This window comes from Cyprinus carpio, chromosome A3, assembly GCF_018340385.1.
Source record: "Cyprinus carpio isolate SPL01 chromosome A3, ASM1834038v1, whole genome shotgun sequence".
In the NCBI taxonomy this organism is placed as follows: domain Eukaryota; kingdom Metazoa; phylum Chordata; class Actinopteri; order Cypriniformes; family Cyprinidae; genus Cyprinus; species Cyprinus carpio.
In genome coordinates, this window is record NC_056574.1 from 36,863,634 (window position 1) to 36,872,782 (window position 9,149).

General features: G+C 40.4%; 1 pseudogene; it reads left to right on the plus strand.

Moving 5' to 3' along the window:
* The first annotated feature begins 2,790 nt into the window (after positions 1 to 2,790).
* Positions 2,791 to 2,904, plus strand: LOC122139118 (annotated as a pseudogene).
* Positions 2,905 to 9,149: the final 6,245 nt, after the last annotated feature.

The following is a 9,149-nucleotide window of genomic DNA, read 5'->3' on the forward strand; positions in this document are numbered from 1 at the left end:
CCTGGTTAAAATGTTTCCAATGAGAACAAGATACAAGAACTACACCAGGCTTAGCTAAAAATACATAAATAAATAAATTAGGCTACTGTAATGTTATCCACTCGTCATTATATTTTGGTCAGATAACCAGTTTGGTCAGTGAACTGAATGATCAACTGAATTAATTGATAAATGTATGCTAACTCCCACTTTTTTTATTATTATTTTTTTTTGTCACGGTCCCGCAGAGTCAGTGACTGTACATATTCGGACAGTTCCAAACCTTCTTCTGCATCCATGTTTAATAAATCCCTCCTAAAACGTGCTAGTTTACGCTTGTCAACATTGCGTCCGCGCCTCTTTTTGCCTCCAGCTAAGCCCCGCCCACCCGGAGACGTTGCAATGTTTACAAACTTTTAAGGGGTCTATTAAGAGACTTTTTAAAGAAGCATAAAGAAGTTATTATGATGGGTGATTTTTAATACTGTTTTCGGTAAATTAGAAATGGGTGAGGGAATGGTTTTTAAAAATGATAAAGGAAGAAAAGAACTGAAATTATTAATGGAAGAAAATAATATAATTGATGTATGGAGAGAAAGAAATGAAAAAAAGAAAGAATATTCAAGGAGACAATTAGTGGGGAATTTTATGTGTAAAACAAGGATTGATTTTATTTTATGTATAAGGAACATTGAAGGATTTATCGGTGACATTAAATATGAAGAATCAAGTTTAAGTGATCATAAACCAATTTTTATGCAAGTAGACTGGAGTTCAGTGAAAAGAGGGCCTGGGGTATGGGTTTTAAATACAGAGGTTTTGAAGAATGAGGATTATGTGTTAAGTATTAAAGAAATTATTGAAAAAGAAAAGGAGAATGGAATGTACAGCGAAGATAAAAGGATATGGTGGGAAAATGTTAAATATTTAGTTAAAAAAATTCCCAATAAGGTACTGCAAATTAATACAGATAAGTAAGAGGGAGAAGGAGAGAGAAATAAGAGAAAAATTGGAAAAGGAATTAAATGAGAATGGGAAAGATATACAAAAAATAAAAGAATTGGAGGGAATATTTAAAGAAATGGAAGAGGAAAAATATGAAGGCGCAAGACTAAGAAGTAAAGCTAAATATACTGTAGAGGGCGAAAAATGTACAAAATTTTTCTTTGATCTAGAAAAAATAAGAGGGAAGGCTGGAATGATTAAAGAAATAAGAGGAAAAATGGTGTAGTGGTGGAAACAAATGAAGAAATATTAAAATAAATAAAAGCATACTATGAGAACCTGTTTAGTACTGAGGGGGTGAGGGAAGAAGAGAAACTGGAGTTACTGAAGCGAATAAAAGCAACAGTAGGAGAAGTAGACAAAAAAGAGTGTGATGAAGAGATAAGAGAAGAAGAGATAAAAAGAGCAATAAGTGAATTAAACAAAAAGAAAAGTCCAGGTATAGATGGTTTGGGGAATTTTGTATAGTTTTTAAAGATTCTTTAATTAGCATTTTAAAAGAAGTATGTAGATGTTTTTAAGAAAGGAGAATTAAATCAAAGAATGGGACTGGGTTTAATGAAATTGATATACAAGAGAAAAGGAGACGAGACAGCTTTAAAGAACTACAAACCGATTACAATGCTGAATACTGATTTAAAGATTTTATCTAAAATTTTAGTCAACAGATTGAAGGAAGTCATGCCGAGTATAATTAAAACTAACCAAGTGTACGGAGTGAAAGGAAGAGACATAGCAGATACAACTATTAGTATAAAAGATATGATAAGATACATGAAAGGAACAAAGATGGGTTTATTATCAGTTTAGATATCGAGAAAGCTTTTGACAGGGTGGAGCATGGTTTTTTATTTGATGTTTTAAAAAGTTTAAAGAGTTTAAAAAGTTGGTTTTGGAGAGAATTTTATGAAATGGATTAGGATCTTATACAAAGGTGCAATAACAAAAATTAAATGAAATGGGTTTTTAACACAGGGTTTTAAAATTACAAGATCAATAAGACAAAGATGTCCGTTGTCAGCTCTTTTATATTCTTTAGTTGCGGAACCTTTAGGATTGGCTGTAAAACATGAAGAGGGGATAAAAGGGATCAGCATCGAGGGAGGGGAAAGTAAAATTTTTCAATACGCGGATGACACAACGTTATTGTTAAAAGATCTGGAGAGTGTGAAAAAAGCAATGCAAATTGTACAAAAGTATTGTAGGGGATCAGGAGCTAAAGTAAATGAGGACAAAAGGTATATATGAGATTTGGAGGGGCACCGGTTTATTATCAGAACATTTTACTTTTAAGGAAACGAAAGAAATAAAGATTTTAGGTGTTTTAATGGGGAGGGATGAAAAGGAAGCAGAAGAAACTATGTGGGAGGAAGCTTTAGGAGGGATTGAAAGAAGATTGAATTTTTGGAGAATGAGAACATTAACTTTGAAAGGGAAGGTTTTAGTTCTTAATGTTTTAATGGTTTCTAAATTGTGGTATATTTTATATGTGTCATCTATGCCATTGTGGGTAGAAAAAAGGTTGAAACAAATGTTTTTTAGTATTTTTATGGGATGGGAAGCCGCCAAGAATAGCACACAACACTTAAATAGGACCAGTGGAGAAGGGAGGACTGGGGTTAATGGATGTGGAACAAAGAAAGAACAGCTTGAGAGTGAAAATAATAAAAAAGTACTTGGATGAAGAAAATGAAGCGGCATGGAAGAGAACTATGGGGCATTTTTTAAGTAAGTGTAGTAATTTTAATTTGGGGGACAACATTTTATGGATGTTCTTTAGATAGCCCACTTTTTACAGCAGGTCTAGCTTACGGCCATACCACTCTGAGCTCGCCCGATCTCGTCTGATCTCGGAAGCTAAGCAGGATCGGGCCTGGTTAATAATTGGATGGGAGACCGCCTGGGAATACCTGGTAAGCTAACTGATCAACTGATCTTATACCCAGCTTGCAACCACTTCTTAAAATATATGTCATGCTCTTGCATCTTTATTTTTTCATTTAAAAACAGAGGTTGATTTAAAATCGTTTCCCTCCCCTCCGGATTAAAATCTACAGTAGGTAGACAACCAAAATGGGTAATACCACCGCCGCATGGCCGCGGCGTTAACTGCAAATTAGTCGTGTGTTAAAATCATTTGCGAAACTACCGCCAGGTGGCGCAAAGGGACGGATTGTGAACTGAATGTAATTGTAAAATGAAAGGAAGACGTAAAACAACAATAAAATTATAATATACATTATAACATCCTTAAAAGCCATTAAAAAATAGGATAGTCTTAGGCTACAGTCTACTCATCAAAAAATTAAAGAAAGACCTTTACACAAAGGCTCTTATGCATGCTATTGTTTTTAAACAGTCATTATATATATATAAAATAATCTTCAGGTTCCATTTGCAGAGCGAAATAAGAACGGTCCAGCATTTACAAATAATTCTTATTAACTGTTATTATTCTTGATTTTTCAAACTGCTAACACTTTGCATTTTTGAATTATGCCTTTACTGTGTGACCAATAATTGTGAATTGTGACTTTGATCGCGCTGGTGCCTCACGCGCACATATTCATTGGAAACAGCAGTTGTTCACTGAGCCATGCGGCACGAGCAGCGGGCCACTTTGGCATATTTTTGCTCATGATGATTTTTTTTTCTGTCGATACTGAAACACATGTGAAATCCAAAGCCTATTTTACCTAATGAATAAGAGTTTAGCTTCAAATGGGCAACATGTTTGGATTTGTCCCAAATGAGAGAGATAAGCCCAACCTTATGTATCAATTCAAATTATTTTTAATTATTATTATTTTTGTTGTTGTTTATAAGCCTATATTATTATATAGCCTGCTGCAATTATATTTATCCATTATAATTATATATTTGTAATTCTTGTTCTGTTCTGATCATTTTTTTTAAATTTAAAGGATTTGTTGTAAAGTGAAGGGAAATGGAAGCTTTAGCATAAGTTCTGCCGGGAAGACTCAATTGTTAGCGTCACTTATTACCTCTCAATTGTCCAATCACGTTCTAATAATAGAAGTATAAAGGACCTGTGCTGCTTACACTTGTCTGAGTTTGCAGATGCTGAACGCTTCACTGTTGCTCGCGTTCTGTTGCCGACCAAACATGTATCAAGACTCGCAATCTCTTTGCGATTATTCTGATTCTGACGACGAATTCGTCCTGCCATCTCCTATTACCGCTCGCCAAAGTTCGCGTATACAGTGCCGGACTTCTCCATGGGCTCAGTGGTCTTCGGAAAGTATATCTAAAGTTCTTGAAGACGCCGGCATACCAATTAGCCAAGGTCTCTCAAAAGAAGATCTACTTTCTCTCGCTCATAACACGCTGGGCAATCCCCCTGTTTCTACCCATACGATTCCAAAAGCATCGACATCGACAATACAGACAAAACAGACCGGAAGGAAAAGAACAGCTAAATCTTCTACACCCGTTCCCGCAAAAAGAACATCACAACCTGCCAGAGCACCATCTTCACCTCACATCACTGAATCCACCGATACGAATTTCCAGCTCATCTCTGCTGTTCAAAGTCTCTCTAATACAGTCAAAGACCTACAATCAAAAATGACTAACCTCGAACATTCTTTTGCCAGTTCCCACTCCAGCGCAGATCCGGCAATACACTCCTCAGCTATTCCACAGTCTCGGCCTCCTCCTTCTGGATTTAGTAATGACCAGAGCATGCCAGCGACTTCAGCTTCCTCGCCACCTTCTCAGATCACTATCCAGACGCCTTTTCAAAATGTCTCCGCTCCACCGGCTTCTTCAAACTTCAACCTCTCCACAGCAACTCCAGCACAAGCATTCGGTAGGCGTTTTATTCCTCCAGCCACTGCAACAGTGTCTAACCAACTAAGAAACAATATCATCCAAGGTAAGGACATTAATCTTTGCTACCTTACTACTTCCTTCGCCTGCTGCCGACAGGAAAATGGTTGACTGTGGTGACGTGGCAGTACTTCTAAAAACTTCCGATCCCCGTTTACAACGCAATCTCTCATTTGGCGAATTCGTCATTGCATTCAGTATTTACAGAGACATTCTGTGTCAAACCTACCCCGAGAGAAGGGAAGAGCTAGATCTTTATCTAACAAATGATGGCAGACTTCAGTCAAAGATACGGGGGAACTCTATTTTACGAGTACCACAAGTCCTTTTCAGCGAAATCTGCCTCCTTTATCTCACTTTTTAATTTAAGACTAGACTGGTCAGTTACCGACACCGAACTGCTCATCCGCCATTTCGGAGGCCAAAAAAGCTTAGCTTGTGCCATTTGCAGCGCTCACGGTCACAAGGCTTCATTTTGCCCTAAAGCTTTCGCTGGTAATGACCCAGCCACTGTCCACGGTCCTGAAAACGTAAGACTTTCTTCAAACTCCAGAGGTTGCTCTACTGCAGCTGAATTCAATAGCATACCTCTTTGCTTTCAATTTAATGAGGCCGTTTGTTCTTTTCCTAATTGCAAATTTGCTCATATTTGTAGTGTTTGCAAGGATCCACACCCGAAATCTGTTTGTCCACGCCGGTACAAACCTGCACCCCGAGGGAAAGCCCCAATTCGGAAAATTTTGAATAAACACCCATCTACTCCTATTAATATTCCCAACCTTTCAAGCTACCTCTCTTCTCACCCCGATCCGGTATTTGTTGACTATTTAATCACCGGTTTGTCCCAAGGGTTTTGGGTGGGTATCCTTTCTCATCTTTCTGCCTCTTTTGTTGCAAAAAATTTGCAATCTGCCAGACACGAACCTGATGTAGTTTCAGTTCTTTTAGATAAAGAGGTTAATAAAGGATATGTTATCGGCCCCTTCACTTCTCCTCCTTTTTCTCAGTTTCGGATTAATTCCATCGGCATCACAACTCGCAAATATTCCGGTAAAAAACGTCTAATCTTCGACATGTCTTCTCCACACTCCTCCAACATAGCTAGCGTTAACGAATGCATTCCCTTAACACCTTTTTCTCTTCATTACGCTACGGTGGATAACGCCATCCAGTTAATCAAATTAGCCGGTCATGGCGCCTGGTTAGCCAAAGCTGACATTACCGACGCTTTTAAAACTATGCCAATTCACCCCTCTGATTGGCCGTATTTTGGAGTGAAATGGAATTCAAAATTCTACTTCGCTGTGAGGCTCACTTTCGGTTGTAGAAGTAGCCCGCATATATTCAACACTCTCTCCGAAGCTCTGTGTTGGATTCTGCTGAACGTCTGTAAGCTTCCTTTCGTTTTGCATTTACTAGACGATTTTTTGCTAGTCGACTTTCCATCCTCGCAATCTCCCATCCTTAGCATTCTTAAACAAATTTTTAGCAACGTCGGCATTCCCCTCTCTGCCGAAAAAACACTGGGCCCTTCTACTTCGTTAGAATTCTTAGGCATTTCTCTTGACACAGTCAAAATGCAAGCTTCCCTTCCACAAGAGAAACTCTTAAGGATCAGGGCCCGGTTTCCCGATAACGCTCACTCTTAGCGCGGTAAGAAGACTCGAAAGATATATCTTACCAAAATTGTTTATGTTCCTAAGTGTGTTCCCCGAAGTGTCCCTTAGGAAGCTTCTTAACACGCTGCCTCTTACTTTCGACGTTACAAAGGCGCTGTCCCAAGTGAAGGTGCTGAATAAGTTGGCATCGATTGCTCAGGAATCGATTTTCCACTTCACGCGAAGGTGCATTACGGCGTTAAGAAAGACAACACATTCTATGCAAATGAAACATTCCTCAAATTATTCCAGTAACATTTATTTTAACATAGTTATCCGTAAAATATAGACTATTAATTAAATTATCAAATCGTCAGGTAATATGTTCACACGATATGTTGTGACGGGTAGACGAACCGGGTATCCCTCGCTAATCATCCACCCTCCTTATCCCGTTGTGCGACTTGTGCCGCTTCTGGACATGGGTTTTTAACGACTTCTAAAAATTATGTAATACACTTTTATATTAATGGTAAGGTACTTTACAATCAGAATTCCCCTGCATGACGCAGAAGGGCGTTGGTGACAGTGTGGACGCACCTCCACACCGAGGTCTTGCTTAGGCCGTAGCCCTCTCCCACGACCTCGATGAAGCTCCCTGTAGCAAAAAAACTTAGCGCTGCAAGCAGCTGGACTTCAGAGCTTAAAGCAAAATTCCTCCGCGTTACCCTGGCAAGCGCAGGTCTGAGAAGGTCCAGCAGCTCCATAATGAGTTGTCTTGGGAGGCGATTTTTTTTAATATAGCACGTCAGGCAAAATGTCAAAAGGGCTTAAGTTTTGCCGAATAAAAAAATTGACATGGACTAAACAGCTCCGCTGCCGGCGCCGTCTTTGATTCAATACAAGGACACGTTGGATCACTGTCATAGTTGGTCGCTTACTGGACACCACCATGCTTACCCATTTATAGATCTTAGCCATTTAGAGCCAAATTGTTTGCCAGATTTTAATTATCAAAAGGGATTGCCAATTTAAACGCTTTAATGATATTACGAAATAGCGTAGGCTAATTACCACCATATTAGTTCTCATACCAAATAAAGTCAACTTCATAAATAGGCCTGTACAGAGGCGTGTCTACGTGGTGGCCAGGGGTGGCACCGGCCCCCCCCCCTGAAATTTGGCTGGCCAGCCCAGGTGACCACCCCATCCACCCCACCCCCCCCCACCACCACCACCAGATGTCTTGCGATAGACTTGTTTTAAGTAAATTTCTAACTGCATCAGGCAGTGGCGGATCCTGCCATGTGTAGCTGCCTACGGCCGCTTTCTTCTCCTCTTTATACTTAATTTTAGGCGGTTTCTATAGCGTGATATTTGACATATCGAGAGCACATAATGTTACGTGATCCATGTAATACGCGAGCACGAATCTCCACTCGCAAGTGGATTTCCTTCACTCACACAAAAAAACTGGATGTGTGCTTTTAAATATACATTGTTCTTTTATGAATTGGCTCTGCTTTTGCTCAGAGATTACGTGCATGCTCAAACATTCTTGCATCACTGAAGACTAGAAGCGCCTTTTTTCTAATTCAGATGAGGAGTAGGCTTATCTCATTAAATGGAAGCAAGGTGATTAAAGTCAGCCTTAGTTATTTATTTTATTAATATCCTTCTTATTTTAGTTAAGTGCTTAACTTATAAATATGCATTTATTCAATTGTTTTATTAAGTGCATTTGTATTTTGTTGTTTTTGTATAGTTTTGCAATAAAAGCGTATTAACCAGGTTCTTCTTCTTTCGTGTGTCGTCATCAAATGTCCAGCTCAGTAGAACTCAGCCACGTTCTCATCTCAGGTCCCACGTCGAAGAGGCCGGCCTCCGAAGGTGGTTTATACAGTGGACAGGTGGTGATTATGTGCTCAGCGGTCTGCTCTGGCTCCCCACACTCACACACTGCTCTGTCCTCCAGGCCCCACTTTCCTCATCGATGCTTTGTAACGTCCCACCCCAGTTCGCAGGCGGTTTAGCAGAGTCCATTGCCGACGTGGCAGATCCTCTCCTTCAAGACCGCCTCCAGGGGTCAAAGATGAAACGGTGGATTCGTGAGGGTCCTGCTGACTCCCACTCCTGCTTCCAAGCTGCCGCAAGCCATTCCTCTGTAGACAGGTCCTCAGGGATGGACCTGAGCAGGTCTTGTGCCGCCTTGTTGTACGGGTGGCGGGACTTTAGTCTATGAGGAGGCAGTGCTGTTGTGGTGGTATTGTGCAGGATATGCCAGTTGCATCTTTGGGCTTTCCTTGCAAGAGCGAGGGTAGCAGCCTCTCGTCGGAGGCCGGCCGGGGCAATTCCTGCTAGTGTTGGCAGATGGTAGACAGGGGTAGAATTCAGGCAGCCAGTTATAGTCCGAAGGGCGGTGTTTTATGGCAGTGTCGACTTTCCTGGCGTGTGGACTTCTGCACCAGGCTGGGGCACAGTATTCAGCTGTGGAGAAGACGAGAGCTACTGTTGATATTCGAAGCACCTTGGCAGTTGCACCCCAGCTAGTACCAGCGAGACGTCGAATTATTGCCACCCTTGATGACACTTTGGCCGTCACTTCTTCAAGGTGTTGTTTGAATGTTAGAGATCTATCCAGGCGTACGCCAAGGTACCGTGGGGCTTGCTGGAACTCAAGACGCTTGTTATTAACGAATATGTCCAGTTCCCGTC